At 43.4% G+C, this 9,130-nt stretch overlaps 1 protein-coding gene across 3 annotated transcripts in view; it reads left to right on the top strand.

Moving 5' to 3' along the window:
- The first annotated feature begins 459 nt into the window (after window positions 1-459).
- Window positions 460-9,130, top strand: part of AKT3 (AKT serine/threonine kinase 3) — a 151,806-nt gene continuing 143,135 nt past the window's right edge. The window contains exon 1 of one of the 3 annotated variants that reach the window (XM_051783342.1): window positions 460-913. The gene's annotated coding sequence lies outside the window, so the exon portion shown is untranslated. The remainder of the gene's footprint in view (window positions 914-9,130) is intronic. The other 2 variants (XM_051783343.1, XM_051783344.1) reach the window with 2 other exon arrangements.

Here is a 9,130-nt window from a genome sequence, read left to right as displayed (position 1 = left end):
CGGGTACCGGGGCAAGCTCATGGAGGGGGGCTGTGTAACTGCAGAGTGCGAGAACAAAGGGAACAAACCCCGGGACACGCAAGCGGGGCTGGCGAGGGGCCGCGATGCCGAAAGGAAAAACCCAGGAGCGGCGCGTCGCAGCGCCCGGTGCCGGCGGACGCCGCTGCCTTGCTGCCTGCCTGCATCCATCCATCCATCCTCCCGCTCCCACTCGCGGCCCGGCGGCGGGACGGGACACGCCGCTCTGCTCGGCTCCCGCCCCTGCCTGCCCGCCGGGCGGGCGGGCTGCCTCGCCTACCCCGTCCTCCCTCCTCCCTCCGCCGCTCCCTCTTCCCTCCCTCCCTCGCTGCCTGCCGCCGCCCCCCCACCCTCACCTCAGCCGCCCCCCTCTGTCTGGCTCCCCCCGCCCTGTCTGGCGGCCCCCCCGTGCCCGCCGCGCTTCTCGCGAGAGCCGGGGATGCCGCCGCCGCCGCCGCCGCCGCGGAGGGGGAGACACTCGGGGGGAGCCGGTGACGTCGGGAGTTTTCCTGAAAGTCAATAACGAGCCCGGCGGAGGCGGCGGGAGGAGCCGAGAGCGGGGCCCGGGCGGCTCCGGGGTGAGTGCGCCGGGGGGGAGCCGCCGCCGCCGCCGCCCTCCTGACCCCGCGCATCGATGCTGCGGCCGCGCTGCCCGCCCGGGCGCCTCCCTGCGTAGCGGGGCGCGCAGCTCCATGTAGCCGCCGCCGCCAGCGCCCTGGGGCCGGAGCCGCCTCCTCCCGCCCCCGCGGAGACACCGGCCGTCAGGGACCGCCGAGCCCGGCGGGGGGACAGGGGAGGAGGCAGCGGCGCCCTCCCTCCCCTTCTCCCCCCGAAGCCGCCGCCGCCGCCGCCCTCGGGCTCCGCAGCAGCGCCCGCGGCGCCGCCGCCTCTGCAGGTACGGGGCGGGAGGGGCCGGGCGGCGGTAGGGGCGCTCGGGCGGCGGCGGGGGCGCTCGGGGCGGGGGGGATGCGGGGCGGCGGCGCGGCGGGGCCGGGGCGGCGGGGAGCGCGGGGCGGGGGCGCCCGTGGCCTAGCGCCGGCGGCTGGGCAGGAGCGGGGCGGAGGGGCGGGGGTCGCCCCGGCGGGGGCGCGGGGCCGGGGTGGGGAAGGGCGGGGCGGGGGCGTTCCGGCGGGAGCGGTTATGTAACGGGGGAGGGGGGGCGGCGGGGCCGGGGCCGGGTGCGCGCCCGGGGGGTGCGGGATGCGCGGGGCCGTTCCCACGCGGCGGCAGCGGCGGCAGCGGCGGCGGTCCCGGTCCCTCCCCGCCTGCCCCCGCGCCGCGTCCCTGCGGCCGGTGCCGGGAGTAGCGCGGGATTTATCCGCTGGGAACTTAAGTGCGTGAGCGTGTGCGTGCGTGTGTGTGCCCGCGCGTGTGCCCGCGCTGCCCCTGCGCTAAGAATAGCACCGCGCCCGGCGGGCCGCCGGCGGCAGCGCCTCGCACAAGGGCTGATGATGATGATGCTGCTGCCGCCGGCGGCGGCTCCGGCTGCAAGTAAACAAACCGGCCCCCCCGCCCGCCCGCGCCCGCCCCGGCCATCATGGAGGCCGCAGCCCGCATGCAAAAGTTGATGCGCAGCCGGCTGCCCCGGGCGACCGGCGGCTCCGCTGGGCCGGGCCGGGCCCGCGACGGGGTCTGCCCGGGCGGCCTGTGCCCGGGCGGGGTCCCGGCAGGTGCCGCCGTGGGCCGGGAGCGCCGCACGTGGCCGCGCGCACCCCTCCGTAGGTGCGGGGACGCGCCGGGGCTGCCTGTGCGCGACCCCCCCTCCGGAACGGTGCGGATGCGCCGTGGGGTCTGTCTGGCGGGAGGTCAGCGCGGCGCCCCGCGGGAACGAGAGCGCAGTGCTATATATTGTAGTTTAAATGCAAATGATCGTGATGTAACGAGCAGTACTGGGTTCATAGGCTGTGGGGCTGTTCTGTATGGGCACCACTTAGTTTACTTCTGGATAGGAATCCAAGAGGCGTGAAATAGCCAGGACTGTTTCTTTCACGTTCTCCCATGATACGTTATTTAAAACATGAAGAAAAGAAATCTTGTTTTCTTGCAGCTGAAAAGGATAAACAATTTAATCGCTCTTGACCTTTATTCTAGTTTCTTTTTTTCTTTAATGTAGTTATTAGTTGACTGGTTCCTTGTATATATCTACATCATCTCATCATTTTTATGAAAACATGTCACTGACTTGATTCGCTTAGCCTCTGTTTAAGAGTTTTATTACAAAAATTATGATGTCCCTGATACCTGCACTGCCAACTTTTTTCAGTACGGAAGAAACACTCAGCAATCACTTCTGCTAATGCTTGTTTAGATTTTCCTAAAACTTTGCTAACAGGCAAACGTGGTTCCCTGCATTTTGCACATAGAGGTCTTTATTTCTCAAGGCAAGAAGCATGCAGATAAGTAGACCTTAACTTATGACAAGTAACATTTTAAGCATGATCTGCTGTTTCTGCCAGCTTCTCTATAGACTAGTTCTGGCTGTTCTGCATAGGAATATGGAAAGACTGTACATGAGATAGGGAAGGAACCTTATTTTGACTTTTGAAGTAAGGGTACTACATAAGAAGATTCTGTTTGTAGGGCTGTTTGTTTTGTTTTGTTTGTTTGTTTTTTTGGCAGGAGCCCATAAGTTGACCCCAATATCTTTAGTTGGATTGGATTGCTAATTAAAGACCATGTAGATATATTTTGGTTGGATGCAACTAGTAAGTCAAGTTCAAATAAGGGCTGAAGAAAAACTTCAGAGATAAGAAAACGTCTCTTGTTTCCTAGAAGGCTACACGTAATATTTGAATAACTCATGGTTTTTATCCACTGTGAGTGTGTGGTGTGTGTGTATACACAGATAATATTAGCAAGACTGTCTTATTTTAGACAGTTTGTGGCGTATTACTACTTACTCTAACTAGGTAGAGTGGATTCAGTAATCTCCTTGGTTTTGTGAATAGGTTCACAGAAAACAGTATTTCAGTGTCTTGCTCTGTCACTTGTTCTTCATTTTGGGGCATTAATATGCACTAGAAATTGTTGACTTTTTGACATTGTAACAAATGCTTTGTGAAAGAGAAAATACTTTGGTGTGTTTTTGTTTGTTTTTTAAGCTTAACCCCAAACCACTTACTAGAGCTCTGCAGTTGTTTGTAACCCAAGCTTCTGTTTGCAAGATGCTACTCAGAAACCATATCTTGGCTTCCTACTACAGTTTGAAACAACGTGTGTCTGAAGTTTGTATAATAACTGAAAGATCCTTCAGGCTACTTGGAGTTTGTGTAACACCGACTGATCGCGTATTCTTTCACTTTCTGGGTGCACATTTTCCCATTCCTATACCCCCAAAATATTATTTGCTAAATAACTTTGAAATACTCAATTGTTTTGGAAGGTGTGAACCATTACTAGAACAGTTAGTGTTAAAACACATTTGAAATTTCTGTGCTTAGTATAAGGATGACACAGTTTCTTGTAACTGTGTGGTTACAGTTTCATTTTGTGCTGTTAATGCAACAGGTGTGATGGACTTGGTAACATGGTAGCCTAGCTTTCCTTCAGTTTTTGTAACAGAGACTCAATATTCTTTGGCATCTTCTATGGCTTGGGCATGCTTTAATCCACATTGGAGAGTGGAAAGACATGGATATATACTGAGTGAAAATTTTGTTGTACTGTACTTCCATTTTGATGTGGATAATGCATAAAAGAATTGTTTTGCTATGAAAGTAGTGCACCGTATTGTAACTTCATGCTTTGTAGGTGTTTTAGTTTTATATCTAACAAAAGTCCTCTGTTCTCATTTTCCAACTAATAAAATAAACATTCTGTTCAAAATACGCACTATATTCCCCTTGCAAACCACAGTAGGAATTCAAAACCAGGGAAACAGGTAAATGTGTGCAGCCGAAAGTTTTGTTTAAGGTTAAAAGGCTGCTTTTATTTTCAGTATTTGTATGAAATTTATAACCCACTTCTTGTTTAAATACTGTCTTACATAAGAAAAAATTGCCAACTTAAATGGCCTTTAAAATAATTCTAGAATATTAGATTAATTTGTGTCATCCTGAATTCTCATTTCATTAGGATATACCTAATAAGAATACCATGGAAGGGATAGGGGATACTTTCTAGCACAGCATGTAGTTCAGGGAGTTTTGTGTTGCTTGGGAGGAAAGGTGTGTTTTCAGTGAGAATCTTGCTTATTCACCAATACATTTCCTCTTTGCTGTACAGAAGAGACTTCACAGGAGCACAGGGTCTCCTTGGTAAATAGATGTGTTGCACTAGTCACTCTTCTTTGGAACAAGTTGGTGTGGTGTAGCAAAGATTACTTTCTAAAGATAAGTTATACAATAACTGGAAAAACTGATTCAAAGTGTTTAAAAAATATTCTGTTAGAGACACCCCCCCCCAAAAAAACCCCCGAAACCAACAAACCAAAAAACCTCAACCCAACCCAAAAAACTACCAGCAAATAATCAAACACTGAATGTGAAAGTTAACTTCTCAGTGTTTTACTTAGCAGTAAAAAAAAAATTCATCTTTAAAGTTTGGGTTTATATGCTTATGTACTAATTGTATGAACAACATTCCGGCTACCTACATGAAGAGAATTTATAAAAGAAACTTATTTAGACAAATCACTAGTATATACTAATAAAAACACTGCAAAAATGCAGGGGTGTAGTGGGCGATTATTTGGCATTTTTTCCTTGTTCTGTAATTCTAGATCAATGTTAAGTGTGGACATTCAGGTAGTTTTGATGCATGCCATGGATTTTAAACACCTTATTTTTGCCTTATTATTAAAGATGTTCAGGTGTAGTAGGAAGCTGTGGCAAAGTTAATGCTTCCAAAAAAATCCCCCAAGGTTTAATAACATTAGATGTTGCTTTCAAGGAGAGTGAGCATTTTTGGCTTGGGTATATGAAGGTACTTACTTTTGCTCACTTTAAATGTTCCTTTGATTTTTGATACTATTTGTGTCAACACTTGTCATATTTAGGTTAAATAAATTAATACATGTTGAATCCATCTTAACCAATCCTCTTTTTCCACGTATTTCTATGTGAGTGTCTAAGTGTGAGTCATACTGATCAAAAATGGCATTAAGAATACATTGTTGCACTGTGACGTTTTTCTTTGTAATATCCTGACTAAAGAACAGTAGTGATTTTTAAATTCCCTTAAAGATGCAACTGGGACTTCAATATTTCATGTGCATGTTTGAATTACTTGACAACATGGTTTGCCAGACTTTCCTGCATTCTCCATGTGGTAAAGTTGTTTGATTGCCTCCTATAGCAGGACCAGAAATGAAGAGCCTGTTTTAGCTTTACTGAGATCAATGAAGGTCTGACCACTGCCTTTTTGTAGCTGTGGAGTGGCAGTGTCTAACAGTCTAAACCTTCTTGTACAGCTGATTTAACACCACATAATTAATACATTGTTTTTCAGTTGAGTCCCAGCAATCTTGCAAAACAATTTCTACTAGCACACATTTATTTCTTTCTCTAAGCATTAAGTGTACTTCTTGAGATATGTAATTGGTGCAGCTTGCCTCATGAACTTTTATTGAAATTATGATATCCTTTTCTAAATGTATTGATACATTTTGAGACAGAGAATTAAGGTTGTACATGTGAGTTTCATGTAATCTGGCTTTTCATATAACATTTGCCAAAGACCTTCAATCTAATGAGCTCTGCATCTGTGTATAAGCAACAGTATACCCTTGAAAAATACACAATCTTCATTTAAGGTTGTAGAGAATTCCTTCTGTCCTTAGGAAATTCAGATCTCAAGCTGATGAGAATAATGCTTTTTGAAGGTGAAGAAGAAAGTTCAAAGGTTTAGGTTAGAAATTGATTATGTTCTAGTCATGTTGCAGTGTCAGTATTTAACAGTTAGTAGGTTCAGCAATGTTTGATTGCTCTGTAGGAAGAAATCACAAACTTCATTCCTATTGTTGCAAGACAATTCAGAATTTGATTTGTTCAATATAGAGATAATAAATAAAACCTACTATGTAAGAGTTTAAAAGAAAGCTGCTTGGTAGACAAGTCATTGAACTTTTCCCATCTTTTATGTTAATGGTTCAAGAACATTTTTTTTCCCTCAGTACTTTCTTGTTACTCACAGCACTTCACATATTTCTGGTATCTATTCAACAGTGTGCTTGGTGTTTTGCACACAATATGAAGTTGTGCTGCAGAAAAGTTACTATCATAGAAATAATTAAATATGTGAGTTTAATGAAACTTTGTATTGTATCTCTTGAAAGATATATTTTAAAATCTCTCGTTCCAGAATGACTAGGAATTTCCAGGTTCTTTGAACTTTTGAAAATTAGGTTACTTTTTTTTTTCTGAGTCTTTTAGACATCGAAACCCAATTTTAGTTTGTTTTAAAAATGTGGAACTTAAGTTCAATTTTTCTTCATTTCTTGAGTAATTTCTAAACTGTTTTTTTAAAGGGCATAGGAACTTTGTTTAAAAAGACAAGAATGAGTATTCCTACATTAATCCTTGGCACATTAAACTTATTACATGTATTTTGAAGGGTTGAGTGGAGTAACATTGCGATAGTTGTGACACTCAGCTCAGGTAATACTTGATTTGACTTCCTCTGAGCTCAAGACTCTCCCAGGCTCGTTGTCTTAGTAACTTTTTTTGATGCATAATTTTAGCCCTCCCTTCTTGAAATGTATTCTTTGGTTAAATTTTCTACTTGAAAATTATTGTTTGGTTAAATTTCAGACGTGCTTTAGTAAATTCTATCACTGCTTCTGTCTGCTTTTTAGCTATTGTTTCATGTGATTGGAGGAGACAGAAAGGATTTAAAGCATTTTTGTGGGTAAACACAAGGCAAAACAATGGGTTGTTAACATTTCACGTGGGATTCTAAAGAAACAATTTAGTTACATTTAGAAACTTCCTTTATACCTTGGTAAACAAAGGCAAGGGTGGCTTTGTTCACCTTACTTTAATTATACCTTTGCCCCTTAAAATAACTTGCTTTGTCATTATAATAGGAAATGAAATACAGAATGATAGTTTCTTCCCTGATAAACTTATTCAGTTACAGAACCTAAATAAAACATCTAACTTGTATATTAATATTTTAGTGTGCCTGTAGTCTCCTAACTAGGCTTATCTGAGAATATATTAGTTATGTGCAGCTTTTTGACATACTGAAAGTGAAAATAGAACACTGAAAATATTGAGCGTACACGTAAGCATGCTTTAAAAAGAGCTATTTATCTTTTCTAAATTATGTTGTTTTTCCTTACCACAAGATGTAGGCAGTGCCATTTTCATATTACGCTCCTCAATATTCCAAATCAAAACTTACAAAATCAAGTTGTTAGGAGTAAGTTTTTATACTAACATTCTTAAAGATACTGAGGCTTCTAGTATAAAATATAGTTTAAAAGGTATTTGCAATGCCTATCATGGAGATATTTTTGAAATTTTTATATTTGTTTTAAAATCTGTAAAGTATGAGCATGTCTACTTAGAATGTATTTATCTTTAAGCATCTTAATTGTATGTACATAAAGATTACCATTTTATAAATTTAGCATCTATTTTCTTATAATAATCTAATTTTTTATTTCTCTGTTTTGTCAAATTAGTTCATCCTTTGTTTTGTGTTGGTTAAGTATTGTGGGGGGTTTTTTTACTTGTTTATTTTTTAAAACTTTTTTTTTTATTGACTCTAATAAGTTGGACAAATGCTGTTGGTTTAGAGGTTTCTTTTTCTCAGTTTAAGCAGTGGTAATATTTAAATCAGTCTGTATAACCAGAATTCTACAGGTAGTTTGTAAAAGTCTGTGTAAATACTATAAACTTTTTAGATAAAGCACTCACCTGAATGTGATTCTTTCATTAACAATATAGTCTAACTTGATTTAGCATGTTTTGTAACAATCTCTGTTCTGCAACGTAGTCTTTTGTGTAATTTTTGATGATGTGCAATATATCCTCTAATTGTTTGGCCAGACTTTTAGATAACAGCTTTGCTAAGGGAAGAGGATATGCATGCATTTTTCATATAAATAAAACCTGGATCTCAGTTCCATTCCTAAAGGCAACTCTCTTTTTATTTTAGAGCCTTGTCTTTTTGAATTCCTTGCTCTGTGATTGCAACCAGCACTGGAAACAGTTACAGCCTGCTTGGTTGTTTTGGAGGATTCAAACTCAAATTTGAGAACACCTCTTAAGAGCTTGATCTGCTACAAAAAAAAAAAAAAAGCCCCCAAAGCAAGGAAACAAATGTGTGTGTGATGAAAGCCACTAGAGGATGACTGAGAACTGTTTTTTTTGTTGATGTGTGTTTTGTGGGTGCATGCACAGAATTTTTCAGTTAACTTTCTGAGAAATAAGAAGATAGAGATGACGAAATTTGGCTCTGCTTACATGGGGGACCAAAGAATCTCAATGAGTCAGGCAAAGTGAATCAGAAAGAATCACTTGCTGTTTTTTCCCCAAACATTTTACTAAACAAATGATTACTTGTAAAAAGGGAAATTGGTAGTTTTCTTATATATTAAGAGAATGAGGTTGGATGATTCACTTTGTTGATAATGGCATAAGAAGTTATGGGGATCATCTCTGGAAGCACTGAAACTGATCCTGTTGGTATTCTCTCTGGTAACTTGAGTTTGTGAATGTGAGAGTATCTGTTTTTTCTCAGCTCCAAAATTGTTGAAAGTAGAAGCCTGTGTTTATGGAAGTTCTTAAAACAGAGACCTGAATCATACAATTTACACTGAATTTATGGGTGCTGTCTTCTTTACTCAGCTGTCTCGTATTGTAGGGGAAATGGGAAGATGCCCAGACTCCAAGAGAGTGTTGTCTGTTCTTATGAATCTCAGTGACAATTCCCTTGCACATAGTTGTTGTTGAGTGTAGACCTGAACCACAGTTTTTAGTTCTTTTGCTTGGAAGGTATTTTCCTTCCTTCTAACCATCTACCATGTCTATGTAGGTACCTGACTGGAGTGATGGGCATGAGAGCCTCCTCGAATTTAAAGTAGAAATTGAGGAAAAGCCATCTTCCTTCTGAATGGTCCATTGCTCATTTTAATTGTTGATCTTACAGTTCTGATATGGTAGCA

This window comes from Manacus candei, unplaced genomic scaffold (genome assembly GCF_025592945.1).
Source record: "Manacus candei isolate 608988 ecotype Guabito, Panama unplaced genomic scaffold, ASM2559294v1 h1tg000017l, whole genome shotgun sequence".
NCBI lineage: Eukaryota > Metazoa > Chordata > Aves > Passeriformes > Pipridae > Manacus > Manacus candei.
Note: the sequence above shows the minus strand (reverse complement) of the source record. Positions and strands in the feature narration are given on the sequence as shown.